We start from the raw sequence: 24,218 nt of genomic DNA on the forward strand, positions 1-24,218 counted from the left end.
AGAGGCAAATGAAGTTTGAACAGACTGTCCTACACTTTCTGAAGTTTCCACTTTGTAGCCAAAAAATGCAAATATGCATGTGTATAATATAGATACATCAAAACTAAAGTCACATCTTGGGCCAAAATCAGGTTGGCAGCTTCCCTTTAAACAGTTTTATGGATCATTAAGTACCCCATAGGAGGATGACTACACCAACTACATTTTATTGATAGTCAAGAGTTTCAGGCCTGAGACAAAACAATTATTCATGTTAACTAGAGGCTGGAATAACCTGCCCCAGACCAATGTCCCCTCAGAACACACGCGCGCTCAAAATCCAGTGTCAGATTTGTTTCTTGATGTATTTTTTCTGTTCACCCAGGATTAAAATATGCTGGTGGATGCTTTCTTTAAACAGATTAGCACAACTGTTTTCCTGAGAAGGTCTTTGGCAGGCAAATAGACAGAATTTTTTACGTGTGCTCCAACAAAATGTCAGCATCTTCATGTAAGTACTACATACTCCTCTAATAAAATCAATGAAAATGAACTTATCTTACCAGCAGAGCCAGCCTTCACAGTCCTGTGTGTCACACTTTCACATGAAGTTCTATGTTCAGGGGCAAGGGGAATCATGTGCGGTATTTCTGTTTACTGCCTTCCATCTCAGATAACTAATACATCAGTGAAATTTTGGTTATTCAGTGTTACAAATTCCGAAGAAGCCCTTTAACTATGGTAAATGCAAATATGAGCTAATGCACATAAAAAGTGTTAATTCACTCAGTACTTAGCTCATCACTGAACACTTCATCGTCTCCCATAAGACCCACCTCCCTCAGGCTGCTGGGCAATCCTATTCATCCCTAGTCCACAGGTGATGTACAATATGATGAAGGATCCACGGCTTTCCAAAGACCCCAATATCCTCAGTCAGTAGATGGTGAAACAAACTGGAATATCTGCCTTTAAGTGCTGCAGTGGGAGCTTAAGCAACTCTGAATGTGGTTCTCATATGCAGGACCTCTCACAGTCCTGCAAGACTTGACCAGTATTGCAGAGGAAAGCGAGGTAGCTGCACAGCGGAGGAGACAGCTGAACCTGGGTCTGCCAAAATCATGACCTGATCATTAGACCAGCAGATGACCAAACAATTTTAATGCTCACTGCAGTAGCAGCTCATTTTAAAAACCTGGTCTTGTCATTCGGCCAATGCTAATCTGCTACCACCAAAACATAAAATAGTCATCCAGCCCCCAAAATTCTCATATTACTTGCAGTTTGTTGTTCCAGTGGAATATATGTGGGATTTATTACACCACTACCACATTCCTCACTAACCAAGGGCAAAATCAGAAAAAATCCTGGACAGGTAAGTTAAACGTACACAAAGCTCCCTTCAACTCAGCCAGATCTTCATATTTTTCTCTTGGTATGGAAGTCTTCATGTAAAGAAGCTAAATCTGGGAACCTTGTGAAGTGATAAATCAGTTATGAAATGGGAACCTCCATTACAGGCTGTCTACTTAATTATTTGACAAGTTAATTAATCTCCTAAGCAACTGTAGAACTGCTGTTTCCTTGGTAAGAGATGGAAACAAACTTTGGCAGATCCCATAGGTCTTGGCACAATAGTGTCAATAAGACTCTAGAAAGTTATGTATAACAGACACTAAGTGAGGTCAAACTGCCTCCGTAGGGGTAAGTGGAGTTGCTTATTGCCTGAAGGTGTTTATATTGCTAATTATTTTGCTGCAGCTAATTATGGTTTACCTGTTCAGTTACAGCTAAGTTTTCAAAAGATGCCTTTATAACCTTCAGGAAGATATCGGATCATGATAAGAAAGGACAGAGCCTCCTGCCTCGTTAGAACAATGGCATCGTCTGCCTCTCCTCAACAGACAACACAATTACAGATGACACACTAATTGATGCTGAAGTTTTCCAGTGAGAAAGATGGACACACATTATTATCCCATCAATCTTGTTCCACATGGTGTCTTGTATCTCTGTTTTTTCCTACTGTGGCGGCAAATTGACTGAGGCACACTGAACAGTCTGTCTGTGTTCCCAAGGGTACCCCGTGATGGAGTGAGGGCATCTTGCAGGGCACGAGGAAAAAGGTGAGCCCAGAGAAAAGATCACTCAGTGTGCACTGAAGCCAAATTTACTTCCACCACCTTCTTTACCTGCTTATTTCTCCATTACATAGTATTCATTTCAAAGGAAACATAGGAAGGTCCAATGCCTACTTACTACATGTGCATTGCGTTACACTGAGCAACTGTTTGACCATTAAGAGCAACTGTCCCTCGTTCACACGCAGTTCTATCTGAGTTTAAACACAGACACCGATAGGATATCTGCCAGGTCTGTAAGTACATGTAAACCCCAATGTGAATGAGTTATGTATCTATTTGACAACTTTCCAGTCATCTAATCTAAGTTACAGTTTTGCCCAATTTATAATAGCATTTGGCACTTATGTGTATTTACTACCTTTCATGTGCTTCATAATCTCTACATCCAAATCATGGAGTTGAGCTTAGTCCAAACCCCATATGTTTTCCATCTCTTGTTGAAAACAATTTCTGTTCATATCTGACAGATGCCTGACTTCTACCTGTCCACTATTTTTCCCAATAGCTGAGCAGAAAATTATTTATTCAGCTAATGACAATAATACCATTAGTCTAGAAATATAATTGCATATTCTGTTTAAAAAAAAAAAAGCCACTAAAATATAGTGTTTGGCACAGCAGTATTATTCCTGTAATGAATAATCACTAAAGATATTATTGTGGATGCAGTTACCATGCAGCAATGTGAATAAAATGCTTTTGATGGAAAATTGTACTTCAAGAAAATGTATGCAATAGTACAAATGTATTACTGCCCATTAATATGTATTAATTCAATGAAAAATGCCTGACTGAGCTGGTTTACATAGATTAGGATGGCAGGCAGTGAAAGGAAACACTTGGACTTGGTTAAATGGGCTGTGAAGATAGGAGGAACTCTAATCCAAAGCACAGAAGCGAACCACCAGGATAGGCTGTCCAGTTATGCTGGTATGGTTTGTTCCTTCTCTTATTCATATCAGTGGTTTTATTATGGTGAAGAATCAGCATTCAGCATTCCTGGTGCATTAGGTCTACTCAGTCCTCTGGAATCTCTAAAAGCTTTTCATTTAAAAATAATAAAAACAAGACAATTCTTCCCAAGGTAGCTACTTAGCAGGAATCATCTCATTTGCTTTAGTGTCTCCAGGACGCAGAATCTGAACTCTTGACATGCTTGTCATTGTCAAGACAAGCTTATCTGTGCCTAAAATACTCAAGTAATTCAGTCATTACTTTCACTTTGTGCACATCATGCAGGGTTTGTTCCAACTCCCCAGACTGCACCCAGTAGGGTATTCCCATAGCCTTGAGGGGGAACTTTCACGGAGACACATCACTGTTTCGAATTATTCCAAAAGCATCCTTCTGTCCGGGCATGGTTAGTTACACACAGAAAAACCAACAATTTCACTCTCCCTTCTGGCTAACAATCTTGTTATGAGACAAACTGTTATGGTAGTCATATGCTCAGAGTAAGATGTAGCTTTTCCCGAGTTTATTTAAAAAACACACAGTACAAGTCGTAAAATAATCCATCACTTGGTGGTTCTCTCAGCCCTACAGCCTGCACAAAGCCCTGCTTTTGGTGTGGGGCTGGTTGACACCCTCACTCCCCTCTGCCTGTGCAAGAGGGAAGGTAATGTTGGAGAAGGTTTAAGTGAGGAAAGATGGAATACTGACTCCAGAGTAGCCTTTTTGGAAGGACAAGGTGGCCTAGTGTGGATCAAGTCACCAGGGATGCTGTATGAGGAAGGAAGAAGAACCAGAAGAATCTGGGGGTCTCTAGACTCAGGATTATGGGAATATCAACAAACAGCAGATGTCTGGAGGCAAAATATGCACATGATGGGGTTTGAGGACACACAGATGTATCCTGCAGTGTACATGGATTTTTTTCATACTTCTCAGTGTCAGGGTACAGGTTAGTTACTACCAGGAATGACCCTTGGAGATTTTTACTAGCAAAGTAAGAAACATCCCAAGCAAAATCAAAACTCTTCTGTGAAACACCCATGCTCAAAGCAAGATCAGATCAGGATGGGGCAAGAACCTAGAAGCAAAACTCTAGTGCACCTTAAGGGACAAAGTTACAGCAGCTCTAGGCTTAGTTTAGAGATCCCTGTTTACAGTGATAATAATATTTGTCCCAAGAGACACCTATTGCTCTTCCATGCACTGGGTAAAGCTTTAGGATGGGAGACAACTGTTGACCTACAGACTGGAGCTAAGCACATTGAACCTGGCCTGCTATTCTCATGTAATACTTGTGAGGTTCCAGCAACTTTAGTGAGTCCCTTCCTCCAAAAGAAGAGGATTTATATCAGTTTGAGGCCAGCGCCAGCCTTTGTGAAAGCAGGAAGAAGAGGTCTATCTCTTGTAGACATGATAGCTACTAATTCTGCACAGACAAGGCGGATGAAGCTAAAAAATATGAAACAGCTCTGCCTTGGAACAGCACCATGTGTGATCTTCATTTAATCCATTTTGTATGTGAAGTCCCCCAGATATGACCAGTAAAAGAACTGATATTTCAGCAGTTTTTATTTGCATAAACCAACTTAATTTTGACACTCAGAACTTGTTCCACAGCACTTTCATATTGGGGCACCAGGATATAAGCATGCCTGAAAGACAGAAAGACAAAAAAGGAGGAACTTATGTTCAGAAAAAGATCTTTATATATGACCTTGCTAGGACACAAAGGTTACCCAAACCAGTGAAAAATTAGATTATAAATTACTACAAAAGATGTACTATCTTCTTAGCCCAAACAGCCTGATAAATTGTATGTCTAATCCCCAGTCTTACCCACATCCTCATCCAATTTCATCTGCCTTGCATAAAACCTAGTAACCTCTCAATAAACACAGCTGACCAACATGAGAGCAAAGAGTATGGTCCCTGTAATACCTTAAATCCCTTCCCTCCAATAAAATCTGATGGGATCTTTAATGACCACTTCTTATCTAAGAATTTTTGAAATGATGGAACTTGGATCATTCTTTCCACCTCTGTTTTTATGCACATTGTTCCCAGGGCTCTAGTGACATTCTAATAAGTGTATTGAATTTTGAGCTATTAAAGGGATTTTGTATATTATTTATGAGAATGGATTGATTTGTCTCTTATGTGAGGGAATATACGTAAAATTGAGTTTTGTTGTGGTTGTTTCTTTGCTCAATGTCTCTGATATGATCATGGCTTCATAACAATTTCAATATATTATTGCCAGAGGTACTATAAAATAGGGAGACATTATCCTTCATGCCATAATTCTTTCTCTGCTGAATAAACTCAAAAGCTTTCTTTTGTTTGTTTATTGACCCTTTCTTTGGAACATAGTAAATTAAGTGAATGCTGTTAAACAAGAGGCCAAATTACCTTGTAGTTTCACCAAAATGGACTTCAATTAGCTATGTTTCTATGACTGTGCTATTATGCTATTCATAGGCAGGTTATGACATTGACAACAAATCAGTGAAACTTAAGTCCTGTTATTATTGTCTCGAGCTAAAAAATACCTATTTATTGTGCATATGCCTTGTTCCCTGTATAATGGGAGCTTCAGCCAATATGGTCAGAAATAAAACTGACATGAAACACCTGCAAGTTACATTGGCTTTGTAAAGCAGATCATTCTCAAAATAAGTGTGGGAAATGGAAGGAAGGAAAAAAAAAAAAGCAGCAAACACAGGGTCTTTGGGATGTCCTAATTTCTGCCATCTCACTGTTCCAGCTGTGCAGAAAGGGATATTTGTGATCCAGGTCTGACATGCCCTCAAAGTCTGACATGCCAGAGGATGTTGTGGTCGAAATTAGATACTTGGACACACCAGAAGATTGTTTCCTTCTGCTGTTACTTCACTGTAGAAAATATAAACAGGAAATTGTCATGCACTGGCTCTTTCAATAAGAGAATGACAGGTTATCAAATAAATTTAGTTGATGGCAAGTTCAAAAAATACATCAGGAGATTGCTCTGCACACAATGCGGTTTTGAACCCCTTGTCATGGGATGTTTGGGATGCTAAATTTCTTGTATGGGTTTAAAAAGTGGTTGGATAAATATGGAGAGAAAATTATGTAAGGGATTATTAAATAGAAGGATATCACCTCTAGTGCAGGAAGTCCCTCATCTGTAAGCTGTCTTTCAGAATGAAAGGTCCTCTGACACTGTTCACAGCCAATTTGCTGCTAATGGTCAAGCTTAAAGAGCTCTTGATAGAAATAACATCTCAGCTAATCTTTAAATAACTTCTAAAACCCTAATAGCAGGGACTGCGAGTAGAGAAGTTTACACCTTCCTGATGAAAGGCTGAAGTTGCTCCAGAATGCAGCTGTGTTGACATTACCGTGATGTCTTGATCTGTTCATGCATGCAGCAGGGACAGAGCCCCACAGGGCTGTGCAGTGTGTAATCCCTGTCACAGCCGTGCTGTTTGCAAACTCCCAGCGAAACATGCTGCTTTAACTCTACTTGGTTTTACTCTGTTTTTGCATTTACACTGCTTGCTTTGCATTATCCTCATGCCTACTAAATGGATTCCCAGTCCAGGGTGTTGAATTGGTGTTTTATGGATAGTACAGAGCATGAATTCTCAAGTTTACTCTATATAGTCATCCCTATTTATCTTGCTGATGCCAACCTCACCTCTTGTCCCCTACCACTCAAAAAAGATGCCCTTTAAAGTTTTACCCTACTCCGAAATATTTTGTTGCAATTCAAAGATTATTCCCTTGTCTTGCCTTTTTTTAATTTTCTTCAACTAATAGCTAAACAGCTGCAGCAGCATGCAACTTCAGAGCACCCTGCTGCTGTTCTCAAAAACGAAACAATCTGTACTTAAACCAATTTGCTTGTAAACCCCTGCTTTCCTGCCTCCAGACTGCTAAACTGTTCATGCCCATCATGTCAATCTGTTTTTCCAATGCAGAGATCACTCTACCAGTGCCAACTAACCCAGTACAAACTAAGCCTGCAGGCTTTGCCTAGGGAAGAAAAAATAATGTCTCTGACCTCATCACCTAACTACATTTTATAGGAGCAATACAATTTAGATTGACCACTGAGGTCTGGATGAAAGGCAAGGTCATTTTAAAAGGTGAATAATATGTCCCTGTCGTTGGGGTGCAGGATTTACCTCTCGAATCCATATTAAAGGGAATCTCACAGCTATCAGGGAGTTGTGAATATTGTATTTCAGTCTGAGCTCAATGCACCTAACTGCAATGCAAAAATATGTGCTAGAAATCAACTTGAACTGTTAAGATATGAGACACTGAGAATGAACACAAATAATTCTAAGCCAAGGCACCAGCAGGGGACTGATAGAACATATAACCAGGAGACTGGCTGTTTGTTTCTTTATTCATACTGTTTTATGATTTCATTTCTCTGTGCTGATTAAAAAGGGACTGAAAAACAGTGTTGGAGACTGAATATTTTGGGCATATGCTGTTCAAGTCTCCCCAAAACAGCTCTGCCACAATCAATCCCTTTCCATCTTTAAATTAGCAGGCTTTCTTAAAAAGCATTTCTCCTAACTGGTGTTCAGTATTCTGGTGGAAGGAGATCGTCTTCTGAAATCTAAGCTAATCATGCTTGTTAATACCTTTTACCAACAGGTATCTTCTTGTCCTTTAGGTTAAAGTGGTTTTGCCCTCTCCTGGTGTTTACAGCACTACGTAGTTATCTCAGTCTTCAAAATTTTAGGCTGTACAAGCCAAGTCTTCCTAGCTTTTCTGGTAGGACTACTTCTCCATTCTCTCGGTCACATTGTCCTGTTCCACAACTGCTCCATTTCAAATCCATCCTTCTGGACTGTCAAATCTCAGGTCAGGAGGTCTGATCTTGCACAACAGCATCAACACTTTTCTATTTCAAGAACAATACCAACTGCTATACTTAAACCCCACAATGACTTTTTAATGGTGACATCATATTGGTGGCTCACAGATACCTTGTTATCAACCGTTACACCTGTGTTTTTCTCCTTTTATGTCATTGCCAATTGACAGATCCACAGATCATAGTAAAAAATATTGCTACTGTAACCTAAATACATGATCTAGTGGTCTACACTAGTAGATCCCATCCTGTTTCTGTTACTGGAACTCTAAGAATCTTCTAACTCTTCTTACAATATTCCAGCACTTCCCATTTACCATGTTTTCCAGGTTGATATCTACAGGTACAAATGTAATATGGACTTTTTATACACCAAGTATTCATGGATGAGACTCCAGGAAGCCCCTTTAGTTCTGCCATTTCTACCCTTCTTTCCACCTGATGCTTCTTCCTTTAAAAAAAAAAAACAAACCCAAAACTATTGCTCTTTCCCCTTCAGCTGCTTCCTTGTTTGCCTTATAGTCCCTGTGTTAAACCCCATATTCACCAACAAAACTAATAATTTCTCATGCAGCACCATATCGAATGCTTTACTGAAATCCAGATAGATTAGATCTACTGCATTTCCTTTGTCTAGAAAATCAATTATTTTATCAAAGAAGGATATCGAGTTAGTCTGGCACTCTCTGTGTCTTTGGTAAATCTATCTAAATTTTATCCTGGTTTACATTTAATTCCATGTCTCCAATTATTCTTTCCTTAAGAATTTAGTCTAAAGCCTTTGTGTAGTCATCTCTATTTGTGATCCAAGTGGCTTTGACCTTAGTTTGCAGGGACCCTACACAATGAGGTTCATTGTTCGGATTCAAGATTTAGATGCAAATGCCTGTACAGTATCATGATGTGCACTCAGAAGTATCTGTGCACAGGGAGTGCAACAGGAGAACTAGAGCAATGAAGAGCTAAGACCATCAGACATTCAGGAAGATGTAAGGAAAGCATCATAAATTCTTGCCCTATTTTTAAGCTCTTTTTTAGACCCCTGCCAAGACAGCTGCCCCTGTGCAGCTATTTTTTTCTGATGAGGATGTTCTGAGTCTACTGCTTCCACGAGTGTACATTGCACTAACAGAAAAGAGTCTCAGAGGGTGAAGGTTCCGGCACGAATCAGCATCTGCAAATCTACTGAGACAGACTGAATTACGTCCTTTCATCTGTTCTGGTTTTGGTGTCCTATCCAAGTCTCAAAGGGAAATCCAGGTGTTACAAAAGCATCTTCTGCACCATTATTTGATATTTTGCTCACCATTTCACATCCTTCAGAAGAACAGGACCAGTAATTGGCTTTTCTGGGGGAACCCTCAGAGATAAATATTGTTCTTTTCTTTTTCTCTTTTCTCTTCTTGCTCTCTCCTGTCCTATGAAATATACTATCCTCGTCCTGCTGAAGCTGCTATAAATGAAAGGCTGTCAGTGCTGCCATTATAAGCCTCATTTTTAAACACTTCATCATTCAAAGGCAAAGATTCCTTTTCTCTCCTTGCCACATCTGATGCTGGGTGAAAAAGGTCAGGCACAGGCTACTGCCTAAAATACAGTTCCTCCGGATTTTTAAACACAACCATAAGCGTTGTTGAGCAGAGATGGGCTAGCAAGACTCCAATATAAAGAGACACCAGCATTTTGCCCTATGAAGCCAGGTGCAACGCTGGAGTGGAAACCTGAGTCTAAAATAATGAATATTGTAATTATCCTTTATCCTGCAAACAGTCTTAACTGGATTCCCACAGTCAGGCTCCTTCAAAGTTTGGGAGATACGTGAACCAGATCTGGTTTTGTAATCTGTACTTACAATAAAAAAAAAAAAAAAAAACCAAACAAATCCCAGCTCTTTCTAAAGCAGGCAGAAATAGCAGAATTTCCAGGAACCACAGGAAGACAAAAAGCAGAACAGAGTGTCAATAACTCCACATAAATTTAAACCTCTGCATAAGCTTTGGGATTCTATTGGGATGTACAGGCAAGAGAGAACGATCCAGGAATGAAAGAGAGAAATTTGACCTGCATCGTAGATGAATGGTCTGTTGGTAGAAGAGTAAATGTAGGATAGTCCAATGGCATTTAACCTCCCTGTGTCCGGATTTCTCATCCGTAAAATGATAATAATGATACTTGCCTTTGCGAAGTACTTTGATATCTGTGGTTGAAAAGTGAGGTATAAAAGCAGACATTGTTATTTCAAAGGGACTGAGAATAGCAGGTGTCATAGATCTGGAATTACTCAATAGACAAATATTGCAGGGAGAACAGTGAGAGTTAGCAATACCCTGTAGTTTGTTGTAGCTTTAATAATGGTGACTTCCCTGTTCAAGTGCAGTATTTCAGGTAATTCTTCCATTGCTCGCTTATCAGGTAGGGGATAAGGAACAATTTATTTTGCTGGGAGGACATAACTGGAGCCAAAATGATCTGGTGTGGAACAATTAGCAAATTCACTTTTTGTATGCAGTTTTCCTAGAGAAATTCCCAAACACTCCTGTTCATGTGGAGGATTTACTTATTTTCTCAGCCATCAATGACTTTCTGTAACATGAACACAAGTTGCCCTTTGGGGGAACCACTTTTCCTTCTTTTCCTTCCTCAAAAAATCTACATATTTTCTGTTGAGGATGGCAACTTTCATGTGTTTCCTGATTAGGCTGGATGTTTGCACCAGTATCTCCATCTCACATGTCACTCCCAGGCTGTCCCAGCACACAGTCTTGGGGGAGCCACAGCCCTGTCCTTGCTGAACCCCTGCTGCTGCCAGGGGTCATGCCTGACCTTGCACGATGCCTCCTTTCAGCTTCTCCTGTACTCCAGCCCAGCGCTTACTGAAGGATATCAGCGTGAAATAAAGCTGAGCAGATTAATACCCATCATGAAGGGATGTGGGGAATATGCAGTCATACAACCTGGATGCTTGGCAGCTCCATGTGCAACAGGAGAGGAAAATCAAAGTGAGAAATGCATTCATCGGAGGGACAGCAGCTCTGGACCTTTGATTTGTCTATACGGAGTATGTCTGGAAAAAATCAGGGGCAATTCTTGTCCAAACAGTGGCCACAGCTCACACCAGCACCAACCCCAAGCAAAAGTCATGAGCTGAGCAAAGCTCATGGAAGCTGCCAGGCTGATGGCTCCATGTACAAACACACCTCCCTGCAGACTGCATGGGGGAGGAAAAGTCACTGCAATGTATTCAGTGCAGCGATCTAAGTCCAGAATAACTTCACCAGTGGTAACACGCAGTCTTCTTTATATCCCTGACCTCATGGCTCGAAAAATATTTCAGATGTTTAGGCAACTAAAACTAGGCAGATTTCAACCTCTGAAGTGAAGCTCATGAGTTCATCCACAAGGAGATTAATCATCTTCTCTGTCAAATGCATTCAGAGAGGCCTAGAGGAAAGAGTTTAGCAACGCTGCTTTGCCACAGGTTGCTCTCCAGAGCAGAAAGGAGGAACCCAGGGAACAACAGTGGGAAGGCAAAGAAGGAGCATGCACACAGGCCCACCCCTCGCCTGCCTGAGGGGAGCTGGCATCTCCGCCAGTCGCCTGCTGTCCTGCCGACCGCAATGCAGGGCTCCAGCTGGCAAATTGCCACCTAATGCGTGCACAATCATGGGCATTTCAAGTAACTTTCGAAATCCCCATCTAGATAATGATGGAGCAGGTGCGTCAGGCCAGGCAGTCCAGCTGAGCTAAGTACACGTCTGAAGAATGGTGTTGGGGGTGATGAGGCATCTGAGAAAAGCAGTTCTGCTGGCGTTGTTCAATCGCCTGCAGATAGACCAGCTCATATCAGGTAGTGGCTTCCTCCCTCTATGTGCTCTCAAATCCTAACCCAGGAAAGGCAACATGAGGTGTCCATGATATTGCATGTGTTAGAGAATACTGAGAGCTTGGCTTCTTTCTGTGTATGCCCATAGGTCAGTTGAAGTCTCCATCTCCAGTCTTTTCTTGGCCGTACCCACTGCCAGTATGTTACACACCCAGAAAAGGGCTGGCTGCTGACTGATGACCAGTGGTACTCCCTCTACCCTGCAGACTGGGAGATCAACATCTGCCAATCCTTTCTAACTCATTCCCTGTCCTCCTTTGCAAAACCCGTGTGGCTCTTCCATTCACACAATTGCACTAGTCTGGGAAACTTCTTTAGTCACCCCCTTCTTTCCCTTATGTTTTGCGTAAGAAAGAAAGAAATGCTTGGGATAAAATACAAAACATTCCTGTAAAATTTGTTTCACTCCCTTCAGCCCTTCTCCCCAGAATGAAACTAAACACAGCAAAAGCCAGTCTGCTGGTTGGAACAAATACAAATAAAGGAAGGTATGATAAATCAAGCCCAGGTTGCTCTCATACTATGGTCTGAATGAGGTGACTGTCTTCTGTCTATGATAGCAGTAGCAGGGCATTTTTATGTTCCAAATTACAAGGGATTCGTGATCACTGAACAGAGACATTATTGTAAAGCCTAGGGGTGACTTGCTGAAACTTTAGCTAAAACAGCTCTGCACTGTGTCCAAGAAACAGCTGCCTGATCTCTTGCATTTGTAGAATCATTTTTAGATCAGCAAGACATTCTGGGATTATTTTCTTCCAGTGGGCAATGCAGATTTGGTAACAGCAACCTTTCGTGATTTTATATTTGCTTCACTGAATCCTTCTCAGAAGCTGGAGGGGGAATTTAGAAACTTCATTTTGACATTGAATTTGTTATTCAAATCTAAATGTTTCATTTTGCCACTTTCAAACAAAATATTTGTCTTTCCTTTGTGAATTTAGTTTGGTTAGAAATTGCCTTCCCTTTTATTTTGAAAGGTGTGCTCAAACCCCAGCTGTTACCTCTTATAAAGGCACAAAAGGAATGTTTTTGCTCAAACCGAGATTTTTTTTCCTTTTACTTTTAGCTTGAAAATAACTGGTCAAAAACAACACAGAAAAGAAGCATTCTTGCTAGTGAACCGAAAATTCAATTACCTGAAAAGCTCTTATTCTCATTTCAGTGCAAGGTCTTGTCTGCAGAGGGAGGTGAGTGTGCAGCACACTCCAGCACACATTTATAACCCGACCTGTTGCATAATACCTCCCCCGTATGGATGCCCTCCATTGAGGACAAACTTAGACCATTAGAATATAAGTTTTCCTGATCAAAGGAAGAATGAAGCTTAAATTCAACCCACTTTCCTTAGCTTACCTAAGGCCTGAATTGCCATCTGGACATGAATGTTTCTCTTCAGTGGGTACCTGGGGATTCTGGGCTGACCTTATACCAATTTAGACACCTTGGTGAAGAAGCTAGAAAGGAAGAATCCCTTCCTTTGGTGCCCATGAAAAATGTCTTCCCAGGACTGGCTGACTACATAAATACACCTTGGCCTAATTCTTCAAGCATCAGTGACCCTAAACACCACCACCCCCCCCCCCCCCCAAATCAGCAGATTTTTGCACAACACCCTTCCTATGGGGTAGGCTGCCTCAGGAAGTATATGGAATAGTTTCTCATGAGCTTCTCCAAAGGCTCGAATAATGTTCCTAGACTTGCCATTGGGGTCTTCTGCTGTAGGAAAACGTAATATTGCACTTCAGAATTAACGAGTCCCAGAAAACAAGGGGGTTTAAAATTTCTTAATCCATTTCATGGCCCAAACAATTCCTGTTTGTGTCTGAAATCTTCCTGCCTCTGACTCATCTCCTTTCATGTTCCACCTTGTCCATGGGAGGAAACCTTAGATCCATCAACTCCTGTCATCCAGAATGCAGTCTGACAGTGACGACAAAACCTCCCTGGGGAGGCTGTGAGTGCAAGCAGCTGCTAAAGCCACACAAATGGGACTGTGTGGCAGTCCACAGATCTGGCTTGCATACTGTCAACATTATCACCCTTTAAAACGCACAAGCGATGTGCTTTTGCTGCCCCGATTGATGCACCACTACTGCCTCCCTCTAGCAGAGCTCAGTGCGCAGGGGAATGCAGGGAGGCAAATGTAAAGCTGCTTTCCTCCTTGTTCCCCACCCTATCCAGATCCTGTTTTCCCATCAACAGCAGAGTATGCAGGAGGTGAGGCTGGAGGCTCTCTTCTGTGGGGTGTTATGCTGCTGCATCATCCCCATCAGGCTCAGATGTCAGCAAGGCACAAGGGATTGGCATTTTTGCTGCTGTGATGGGAGTGTGACTTTTGTTTCTCCAGTAGCTCGATCTGCTTTATCCAGGGAAATCACAGCAAGTGCATTGTGCCAAGTCCTGATCCCACTGAAGTCAGTGACACAGCTCCAGCCGACCTCAGTGGGACCAGGATTTAAGTAGCACCATGTAATTCCTATAGGCTTCTTGTGTAGTTTATGAAACATATGTGCTCTCTCTCTCTGCATGCTTATTTGACTTTCACACTCTTGATGGAAATGTGTCTTTATAAATTTACAAATAGCGCAGCAGCTGTGTGTTTATATAACCTCATTTGAGGGCCACATGTATTCTCACCCTTGCGCTATTAATATTTATACTGTCACAACCACATACACACAAATACCTCACACAAATACACACACATGCTGTGGAACAATAAGGAAAACAGATCCAAAATCCTTCTGAGTTGGTCATGCCTTTAAAAAAAAATCCAAAGGCAGATTTCTTGAAAGACATTATGAAGGAACTTTTCACTAGATCTTGGTATCTTTGTGGAAACTTCTATGCTTTTGCACCCTTAGTTTCTGCACAGCAACACCTTTCCCTGAAGTGAAGTGACCTGAGTCTAAAATGCTTTGCAGAGCAAAGTCAGATATTTCAGCCAGTCAGGAGACAATTTATAGGGCAACCAGGGCTTCAAGCACTGCAAACTATTGATGGCAGGGCAAGCAACTCCAGCTGCTGCTGCAGCTTCCCAGCCGATGTAATGACCATTGTTCAGAAGGCCACAATGCAGCTGGGTAACAGCTCTTGATGAAAATTACTTTTTTTTTAGGCAAAAATGCAGAATCAGGCTGCTTTAGTCAATCTGCAAATTACTCAATCTGCTTCAAATGCAAACAGGAAAAAAAAACCTGCAAAACATACAGCTTAGATGTTTTATTTTGACAACTCGGATGAAACATTTTGATTTCCTCATGCTGAAAAGCTTAGCATTCTTGAATTTCCCTCCATTTAATTCTGTCTGTTCCAAAAGATGAAAACTATTTGTCCTATCCTAAATATTAATTATTTTTTAACTTTCTGCTTTGCTAGAAAAATTGGTTTAAATGATGATTTAAGGTTGGCCAAGTGCAATTTCTTCTTTTCCTTCCCTCCACATCGATTTTCCAGCTTAGTCAGTGAACCAGCTCCCTGTAAGGAGCCCGGTCCAGCCTTTCTTCCAAGGTCCTGAGACCAAAGAGCAAATATGTGGAGGTGTGAGTAGGACAGATTTTGTGTACCCATTTGCACAGCATGCACAAGGCAGAGACCAAGCAGCCTTGCTAAGTCTCCTCCTTCCCTTTTACAAGGAAACTTTGCTGTGAGACCACATGGCTGTTCTGATGCCAGCAAGTTCCCTGCAGATGGAGAGAGCAAATAAAAATGTGCATATTTACATTATACATGCAGATTAGATAGTGTGCATTCCTCACAGCCTGTCCCTGAAACACCCTCCAAAAGGAGCGTGGGGGAGAATGCAAAGAAGTTTAGTCCAACTCTGTTCTCTTATTGTCTCACTCCCACACTCCTGCTCTTAAATATGTCCCCCTGGCTGATTAACCCTTTCTAGTGACCTGCATCATGGATAAAACTCTTAGTGCCTGGCAATCTCTACCTTAGTGAAAAAGTGGAAATATCTGCTTTCAGAGTACTCTAAATTCAAAAGCCAGCAGAAGTACCTTCTGGATGGCAGCGGTAATGATGGGGACATAAATTACTGCATTTCTTCACCTTTGCATTACCTGGTGAAAGAAGAGAGCCAGGGGGTGTTTACTTATGTGTGAACATAAGGAGTTACCCTGACATGGAGCCAAAGCATCAAAATGGTGAACTTAAGCCCTGTTGTATTTGCAAAGAGCTTTTGCAACCAGGCTAACTTTCACAGACCATCTCATTTCTGAAGCTCTCTCTCCAAACATCCCTCCTCAGCACCCACAAGCCTGCTCCCTCTCAAAGCCAGTTTCAGCCTCTCCTTGTTCACCTCTCCCCACCTCTCCCCATCCCTCTTTCAGCCTCATCTCCCTGCGCCATTGTGGGGAGCTCCTAATGCCCTCCTGAGCATGAGCATCCCTTCCCCTGGAAGTCCTCCTGTGAGCTCTGTTTTGGGAGAAGTGGATTCATGGTGGCATTAAAGAGCAAGCCTGTGATGGGCCATACAAAGTCTGCTCCTGGAGGAAGTCAAATATAGCTTCTTTGAAAGCAGTACGAGAGCAGTATCAGATCCATCTCTTTCCATACTACACTGAATGATCTTCAGACTCAAAGCTCTTGCCTTCTGGTGAGCTAGGTCCTGGATACCTGCCTGTGGACTGGGCTGCTCAGCTCCATCTGCAATAAGACCACCAAGACAAGAGCTTTGACTCGTGGTGAAACCATCAGCTTGCTTCAGGTGTCCCCTTCTTAAAAGGCCTGGAGCTAGACCCCTGCACATACAAAAAAAAATCTGCCAGGAAAGAAGTCTGGGATCATGCTTCACTGACAGAGCCAGGGTAGCCTGAGAACCTGTGGGCAGTCAGAGACCATTCCCTGGGCTATGAGGAACCACCCCGCTGAGCACACATACCCCCACAACCACCCCTATCTCATCTCTCACACTGCAGCACTCAGGTCTGCCCTCCCAAATGAGGTTCCTCAGGGTGCTTCTTCTTCTGGCTCTTCTTGGAGCAACACACTCATTCACACATGCTCCCCTCGCCCTCCCACGCAGCTCAGCACCGCAGCTCAATTAGGAAGCTATGACCCGTTTCTCTCCAGAAAATCCTTGCCAGGCTCTGCCAGCTGCCACCTCACTGACAGATGTTCTGCTTAGGCACACTCTATCTTTTTTACATAGTCGCAGTCTGGTTAAGTATTTCATGCCTCGTGCTAAACCTCTAGTACTCCCAGTCAGAGGGAATGGCATAGCCAAGTCCAGCCTGGCCCATGCATGACTTTGGAGCACTGATCCCTGCACTCTCTGTGGTCTTCTCTGCAAGTGGGTCACAATGCTGCACTTGGGAAGAAGCTTTCCTTTGAAGTGAGGTTGATCCCAGCCTTTTGAGCTGCAAGGAGAACTGCATGCATAGTACCTGCAGCAGGAAAGAGCCTGGCTCAACGTAAGGTATGGAAGAATTCATGGCATGTCCCAGGCAGACAAAGAAATCATACTTTTGGATGTATTTTTAAAGGTGCACTTTCCAATTTATATCCATAATGTATCAGTGCCTTTGACTTCTTTCACATAGAGAAATCAACAAGAAAGCAAGAGGTTATTAGGCATTGCAGAGTGGGATAGGCAAGGTGAATGGCAAAACCCTGAGTGGTGGATTCTGGGGTGGAGTACAAAGCGTGGTGGGATTTCTTGGGGTACTGTGAGTTTCAAGGGATTACGAAAAGTAAGTCTTCTGGTGTTGTGGTGTAAGAAGCCTTCTCAACTCCTTCTCACAGGTTTTATAATATCCTCACTGCTGTGATAGCAATGATCGCAGAGCAAATGAAATATGGCTTAAAATCATAAGAAAGCTAAAACAATTTCCCTGTTTCATGTTGCACATTTTCAGTTTCTTCTTCAAAGACCTTGCACATAGCTATTTTTTTCTGTTCTAAATTGGCTTTCACACCACTTTCACCAGCATTATATCTGGGTGCTTCCAGTATTACACGAAGGAATGTGATTAATATCTCTTACAGGTAGTTTGTGATGGTTCTTCTTTCTCATGAAGGATATTACAGACTGGACCAATGCAGCTGTTTCTGACACTGATTAGCTCATATGGTTGTGTGAGATTAAAACTGTAGCTAAAAAAAAAAAAAAAAGAAAAAAGAAAAGGTGCCTGTTTAAGGTCCCAAATCAACCCCTAAATATATATGGAGACTTAGACTTAGGAAATTGCTTTTGCATTTTTAAAGCAGCTGTTTGAACATCTAGCCCTCATTCACTTAACATATACAATATTGCCCATTCAAAGCCTCGGAGCCCAGTTTATTTTAGTGTTACATCAATTTTACTTTCAGGTGCTGTAATTCTCTGATAGGTCAATGCCGATGCTGTTGTGTTCCTTTAAGGTGCAGTGTATCGGTTCACAGAATGGCAGGTGAAGACTTTAACAATTAGTCCATTGCATATCCTAGAGCATAGGAAAACGTAATGGTGACCCAAGATTTTACTGCAGACAGGGGGCCCCTGATGCACTGCATGAACGGGGCTGACCAGTCACCACATTTACAGCATCTTCAGTGCAGGTCTGGAGTCATTTTGTTTAAAACTGTAGGAAAATAGTAAAGTCAATGTGGCACAAAGTACCACACAAGTGTTATGAATAAAAGCTTCAAAGGGTACTAAAGTGCCATTGATTACCTTTGAGAGGATCTTTAAAATCTCAAGTCCAAGATAAAGAACTTACACTTACACTGTAATGTTAAACCATCATCTCTACGTTTCTAGTAATCACCTTTTCTCCAGTAGATGAATCCAGCCATTAGCATCCTGTCAGGGGGTTCTCATTAAACAAAAGGAAATCACAGCAAGTTACTTTACTGCTGAGTTCAACGGTATTATGCCCTTCAAAAGCCACCAGTGGTCACCTCTGCTCTGGCAGCTAAGATTTTAGGAGGGATTAACATGCTTATTCTTGATGATGGCTTAATATCTTGCATATCTGGAAAGCCAGTCAGAATTCAGAAGTGGCAACACGACAACAAGATGCCTCACTGCATTTCTTTATATTTTTGTTGTACCTCATACCATGGCTTATTTTATAGAAATAGAATCTAATAAACTAAGATCATATATTTTTGAGGAATGGACAGGAGGAGGAAATTACATGTTTGGTTGATAATTATAAGATTGCCGTACGAAGCGTTTGAATAGATACTGACTGTTATTTTGAGGAGGCATTTACAACAATGCAGGATGACATGACACAGGTGAAGTGGATTTAAAACTGACAGAGTGCAAAATGGAGGTGGGGAATGAAAAGGGAAATAGCTTAGAGTGATTTCCATGTGTAACCTCCAAGACTGGTATTTCTCTTTCTTTCGGGAAGCCATGATCCCCAGAAACACATATCCATGAGTCATTTCAGGTTGGAACATGTGTTCAGTGTCCTCTAAGAATATGGGCTGAAGACAAAGAGAAAGGAGAGTAGGAAAAGCAAGCTGGTATTAACTACAGGCAGGTGTCCACACTGGAAAGCTATGCCATGTGCTGGTTTTCACAGTTCAAGCAAGCTGTTGGCAAATGAAAGGTGCTTTCAGAAAAAAAAGTATCAGTAATTGTTTCAAAGACAAGAAATCTCCTAAGTCCAAAGACTCAAATCTCTTCCCAAGTACCAAAGACCAGCTGATGGACTTACTTTGGAAACTCTGACACGAGGAACATTGTGGCAATAAGCTCAGCCTGGAAGACAGAAACAGCTAATTAAGTGACTTGAAGTAAGAGCTAGACACTGTGTTTTGGTGCATGTAGCATAAAGAATCTTTCCATTATTACTGCCTATGTCATCCTTCTTCACTAGTACCTTTGTTGCTGTTTCAATCCTTCAACGGTTTCTCTCATTTGCTTTTGACACTTCGGGCTTGTCTTAAGCCAGCTGAGTGATGACTTTCCCTGAGCTGCTTTTCAGGGAGGCGGAGTGAGAGGGAATGACAGCAAGGCATGTTCGGGGAGCACCATCCTCCGACTACAAGGCACATGAGCATTTTTAGGGTCAGACTACCCTCCAAGGAAGGAAGCCAGCACCAGAGCCTCACTCTCTCCGCCTGTGTGGCCAGTACCTCTCTGCTGTTAACACATAGGCTGCATGCACTGGGACAGGGAGCAGCTTGTATTTGCAGGGACCTCCAAGGAGAACAGCCTGAAAATGTCAGAACTCCTTTCCTTTACAGGCCCGCTCTTGGGAAGCACGGGAAGACACTCAGTCCGGCCAACAGACTGCGGTAAGGAGGGTGCTGTCATGCAGAAAATCTTGGCAGGAGCCTTAGACTGCTGAACCCTCTCCCAGCACCACACAACCAACCCAGCCAAGCGAGCGACAGCTACTAACAGGCCATCTCCCAGCCTGGCCCAGATCCGACTCACTGTCTGAGCCAATGCTTGCTATTGCTGGGTTGCTTTACCTAGACGGAGCCGGACAGGTGGCATTGGCAAGAAACCAAAAAAAAGCAGTTCATTCCTGGGGAGTAGTCTTCCATCCAAGACGGCACGTGATAGGAGATGTGCTGTGTATTGGCAGCAAGATCAGATGTGCCTTACAACAGTTTCTGAAGCTTTGGAACTAGTTCAGGCTTGAAATTCAGAGGAATTTGGTTAACTTGTTCTGTTTTGTCTGAATAGCACCTTTTTTTTTTCCATGTGGCTTCTGGCTTCAGCTCCTGTTGGGAGTGCTGAAATTCCATCACAAAAGCTGCATCATCACTTAGCTTTTTATTATAGACTTTCAGCACTACATGACTGCTAGTGAATCTACAGCCATGCTGGAAATGAGAAGGAACAACCAACAGCTCTTTAGATAATGCAAAAAGACCGCGTCTTTCTGCCAACGGCCACCTCCATTTGCATTTCCCTTCTCCTCCAGCAACTGATGCTACCACAAGATGGGATTAACTGGAGGTGCCCTTTTACCTTCAGGAAGATTATTTGCAGTGGGAGGCATTTTTCAGACTGAGTGACAGTGACAGCACTGTGGTGGGAGGGAGAGAGATCCCTTGAGGGGTCTCTAATACCCCTCCTTGCATTTCCCGTTCCTTAGTAATCTCTTCTCTGCAGGCTTGTCCTACCCAACCTCGCTTGGCTAGTAATTGCTAAAGGAATCAAAACACAAGGTATGGCAGCTGCAGGCATCCAGTGGAAAAAAAATACCCACATGCACACGCACAAGTCTAAAAGAGAGAGAGAAGGAGAGAAAGCACATTAAAGAAAAGACAACATTTGCAGCAGGCTGGTGTGTCCTTGACCGAAGGAGACATCAAAGACAGCTTCAGTGATTTACTCTTTGACAGGCTGGCATCTCAGTGATTCACGGAGCTAATCAATTAGGTGATACATTCCCCCTCCCTGCCACCCCTTTAGTTTTAACAGCTTCTTGCCAAGAGTGAAAATGTTCCAGAACTGAATGGGTACTAACATCCAGCAGGTTGCAAAAGCCAACAAATGCCATCCCAGTGGGTCTGAAAGGGGGTCACGACACTGCTAAAGGGGATTTGCCACAGAGGCAAGGGCAGTTTAGCCCCATCAACAGTGGATGCCACATATTCCTGGGTCATGCAACACAGCTGATGTCACACAGTTGCACAGCCCCTCCATTTAACTGGGCGTAGGCCTATCCCTGCCTCACCCCTTCTATGCCACGTGCCAGCTTTACAAGCTGCCCAGCACCTCAGTCCTTCAGCCATGCACACAGAGCCTTGGCCTACAGAAGCGCACTTCCCTCCGAACATAGATCTGTACTCCTACAAGCAGCAATAGTTACCCTTTCTTAGACCCAAAGCGGATCTTCATAATTCCTCCCTGCTACATTTAGGTGCACAGACATATACATGCACATATAGAGGCACTTCAGGCACCCACATGCATACAGATGCGTCCCTTGATTATGTATATATTGGTGTTCAGTTGCCTGATCCACGCTTTATGCATTTCACACATGCAAGCACTCACCCTTATTTCACACTCTTTGTGGCACATATATATGCACCAACTTTCTGCCAGTGGCTGCTCTGATGACTGTTAATGGGGAAGAAATTAGTAAAAAGCAGCATTCTCATTGTCTGCTTCCTCTAACTCATTCCAGGTGGGATGCAGGAAAACAGAGCATGGTTTTACAACCCAAACCAACAGCATCTGCAATAACAAAACCCTTCAGAACTGCTCAGTTTTGAATCCTTGACATCTAACAGCAATCCTGCATTTTCCAAAGGCTGCATCAGGGGACAGCACACTCCTCTTCATGTGAAAACATCATGTTGGCTGTCCTATTGCAAAATGAGAGACACCGTCACAGCAGAGCAATTCTTAGTGAGGAGCAAGTCCCGGGAGGCACAGAGGCTGGGAAATACACCACAACAGGCTTCTGGGACTGAGAGCTGCAGCTGGCCAAGCACTGCAGAAAGCAGCCTGCATTTAATGTTCGTGCTTCCTCTCTCCTAATGAGAAGCCACAGAAATCTGGTCACAGTTTAGTACAGTCAGGGAGATGAGAGCAGTTTTGGGGGTTCAGGGAGTAAACCCCTCCATGCATGGGATTTTCTGAAGCCCACCATCATCCCAGAACAGAAATCTTCTCAGGGACACACATGGGGACTAAATAATTTTGACTCATAGCCAGAGTCTGAACGAGCCAGTCAGCACTGGGATGCTGAGCCAGCCATATCATTATTTGCAGTGTTTAAAATTTCATTGAAGATAATATCAGAAGTCTCTAGTCTTTATGGCTGCAAGACTTATCTTCTGAATGTGGCCATTATAGTACTCCGCATATGAATATGCTTATGCACAGCTCAAAGAAGCAGGCATGAGTCTGAGCAGGTACAAAGCACAAGCAGAAAGTAATGGCGCTGCCCTGGTGTAAATCAGGTTCAGAAAAGAGCCCTCAGTTACCCCTGAAAGAAAGGGGGTTTTCCCCTACTTGTCTCAAGACCCATGACCTGTCCTGGTGCTTGACAGGAATGATTTCAGGGTAATCTTCACTACTGATCTTTCTAGGAGAAACAGGATGCTACCAAAGATGAGAGGGCAGTGTTGTGCACCTGCACAGCACCATCAGACAGAGATTTGTTGAGAAGGTGGGAACTCACACAAGTTTTATCCCTGCTTTTTAGCATCATGAGACATAATGTAGCTGCATGGTGAGGAAATCCTCCCCTCTGGGTTCAGACTGGAGATCTCTCACTCTGGCACATTGGGTTCAGAGAATGCAGACAAAAAAAATGACAGTCTTACCCCATTCTCTCCCTGTCATAGCACAGACTGTCTTGAGCATCCTGGGGCGCACCCAGCTGAGCTCTGGCTCCTGGCTCCCTCTTACTGCTCGGAAGAGTCTCCTGCGAAAACAGAGATGTTGTTGAATATTCTCTGATTTGATCTGGATGAAATCTCTCATCAGATCCTGCTGCTCTTCATGGCAAAATACCCACAGGCAACAGAGTCCAATTTTTACCCGTTCAGCTTCAGGCATAAATTTGCTGTTTTCAAAGTGGAGACAGCATCAGATGGCAGAGCGAAGGGAAAAAAAAAAAAGTCCTTCACCAGCTGTGAAAACTGCCCTTTTAATTTTCATGAAAAGATATGAAACAAGAACAAAAGAAATGTTCTGCTGGCTGTTTCATTCCTCACTGGTGTTGTCGACAGCGAGCATTTCCTCTCACCATTCAACTCTTAGATGTCATTAGCTGCTGGATCTCTTTTTAGCTTCCCTCCTTTCCTCTTGGTGAATTAAGTCCTTTTAGATATCGCCTCTTGAATTCACATTCAATTTTGAGGCCAAGTTTTATCTGTTCTGCCTGTGACATAAAAATGGTTGTTTCCTCTTCTCCTACCCAGGTTTCTCTGTTGAGGTAATTCCTCTACCTGTTTCTGTTACTCCACTTTGAGGTCTTGCTTCAGATGTTAGTCTTTCTGCTTTATGTCTATACTGTATCTCATTAAAACTGTGCACCAGTCCAGACTTCTCCTCATTACAACAGGCAGAGCGTATGGGAACACAGTTATAATGAGGGCAAAGAGTATGGCTCAAAACCAACTTCTAATAGCTCATTAGCAAAAAAAAAAAAAAAAAAAAAAAAAACAACACACATCAGGCACTGTTGTGGTTTCCTCATTTCTTTTAAAGATCTGAAAGCCATCCCCTTCCCCAGCCCATGGAGGTCAGCAATGTTTCATCTTCAAACTCAAGGCAAAGCTGTTGTCTTCACCGAGGATTGTCTCACAGCCTTAGGAATGTCCTGGACTCCATGTCCTGTGATAATGTCTGCAGATGTTCATGAAGTCACTTAATGTGTTTGTGCAGTGCTCATTTATCACCTTCTCAGTGCTCCTGCTACACCTGGGAAACAGCATGGGGAGCAGCACTACGTACTGG

At 42.6% G+C, this 24,218-nt stretch overlaps 1 long non-coding RNA gene across 2 annotated transcripts in view; it reads right to left on the minus strand.

Moving 5' to 3' along the window:
• Positions 1-23,827, minus strand: part of LOC114015238 (uncharacterized) — an 85,197-nt gene extending 61,370 nt beyond the window's left edge. For both annotated transcript variants that reach the window (XR_008733356.1, XR_008733355.1), the window contains exons 1-2: positions 23,298-23,827; positions 23,081-23,181 (exon numbers count right to left, since the gene is read on the minus strand). This is a non-coding gene — a long non-coding RNA (uncharacterized LOC114015238). The remainder of the gene's footprint in view (positions 1-23,080; positions 23,182-23,297) is intronic.
• Positions 23,828-24,218: the final 391 nt, after the last annotated feature.

Source organism: Falco cherrug, chromosome 7 (assembly GCF_023634085.1).
Source record: "Falco cherrug isolate bFalChe1 chromosome 7, bFalChe1.pri, whole genome shotgun sequence".
NCBI lineage: Eukaryota > Metazoa > Chordata > Aves > Falconiformes > Falconidae > Falco > Falco cherrug.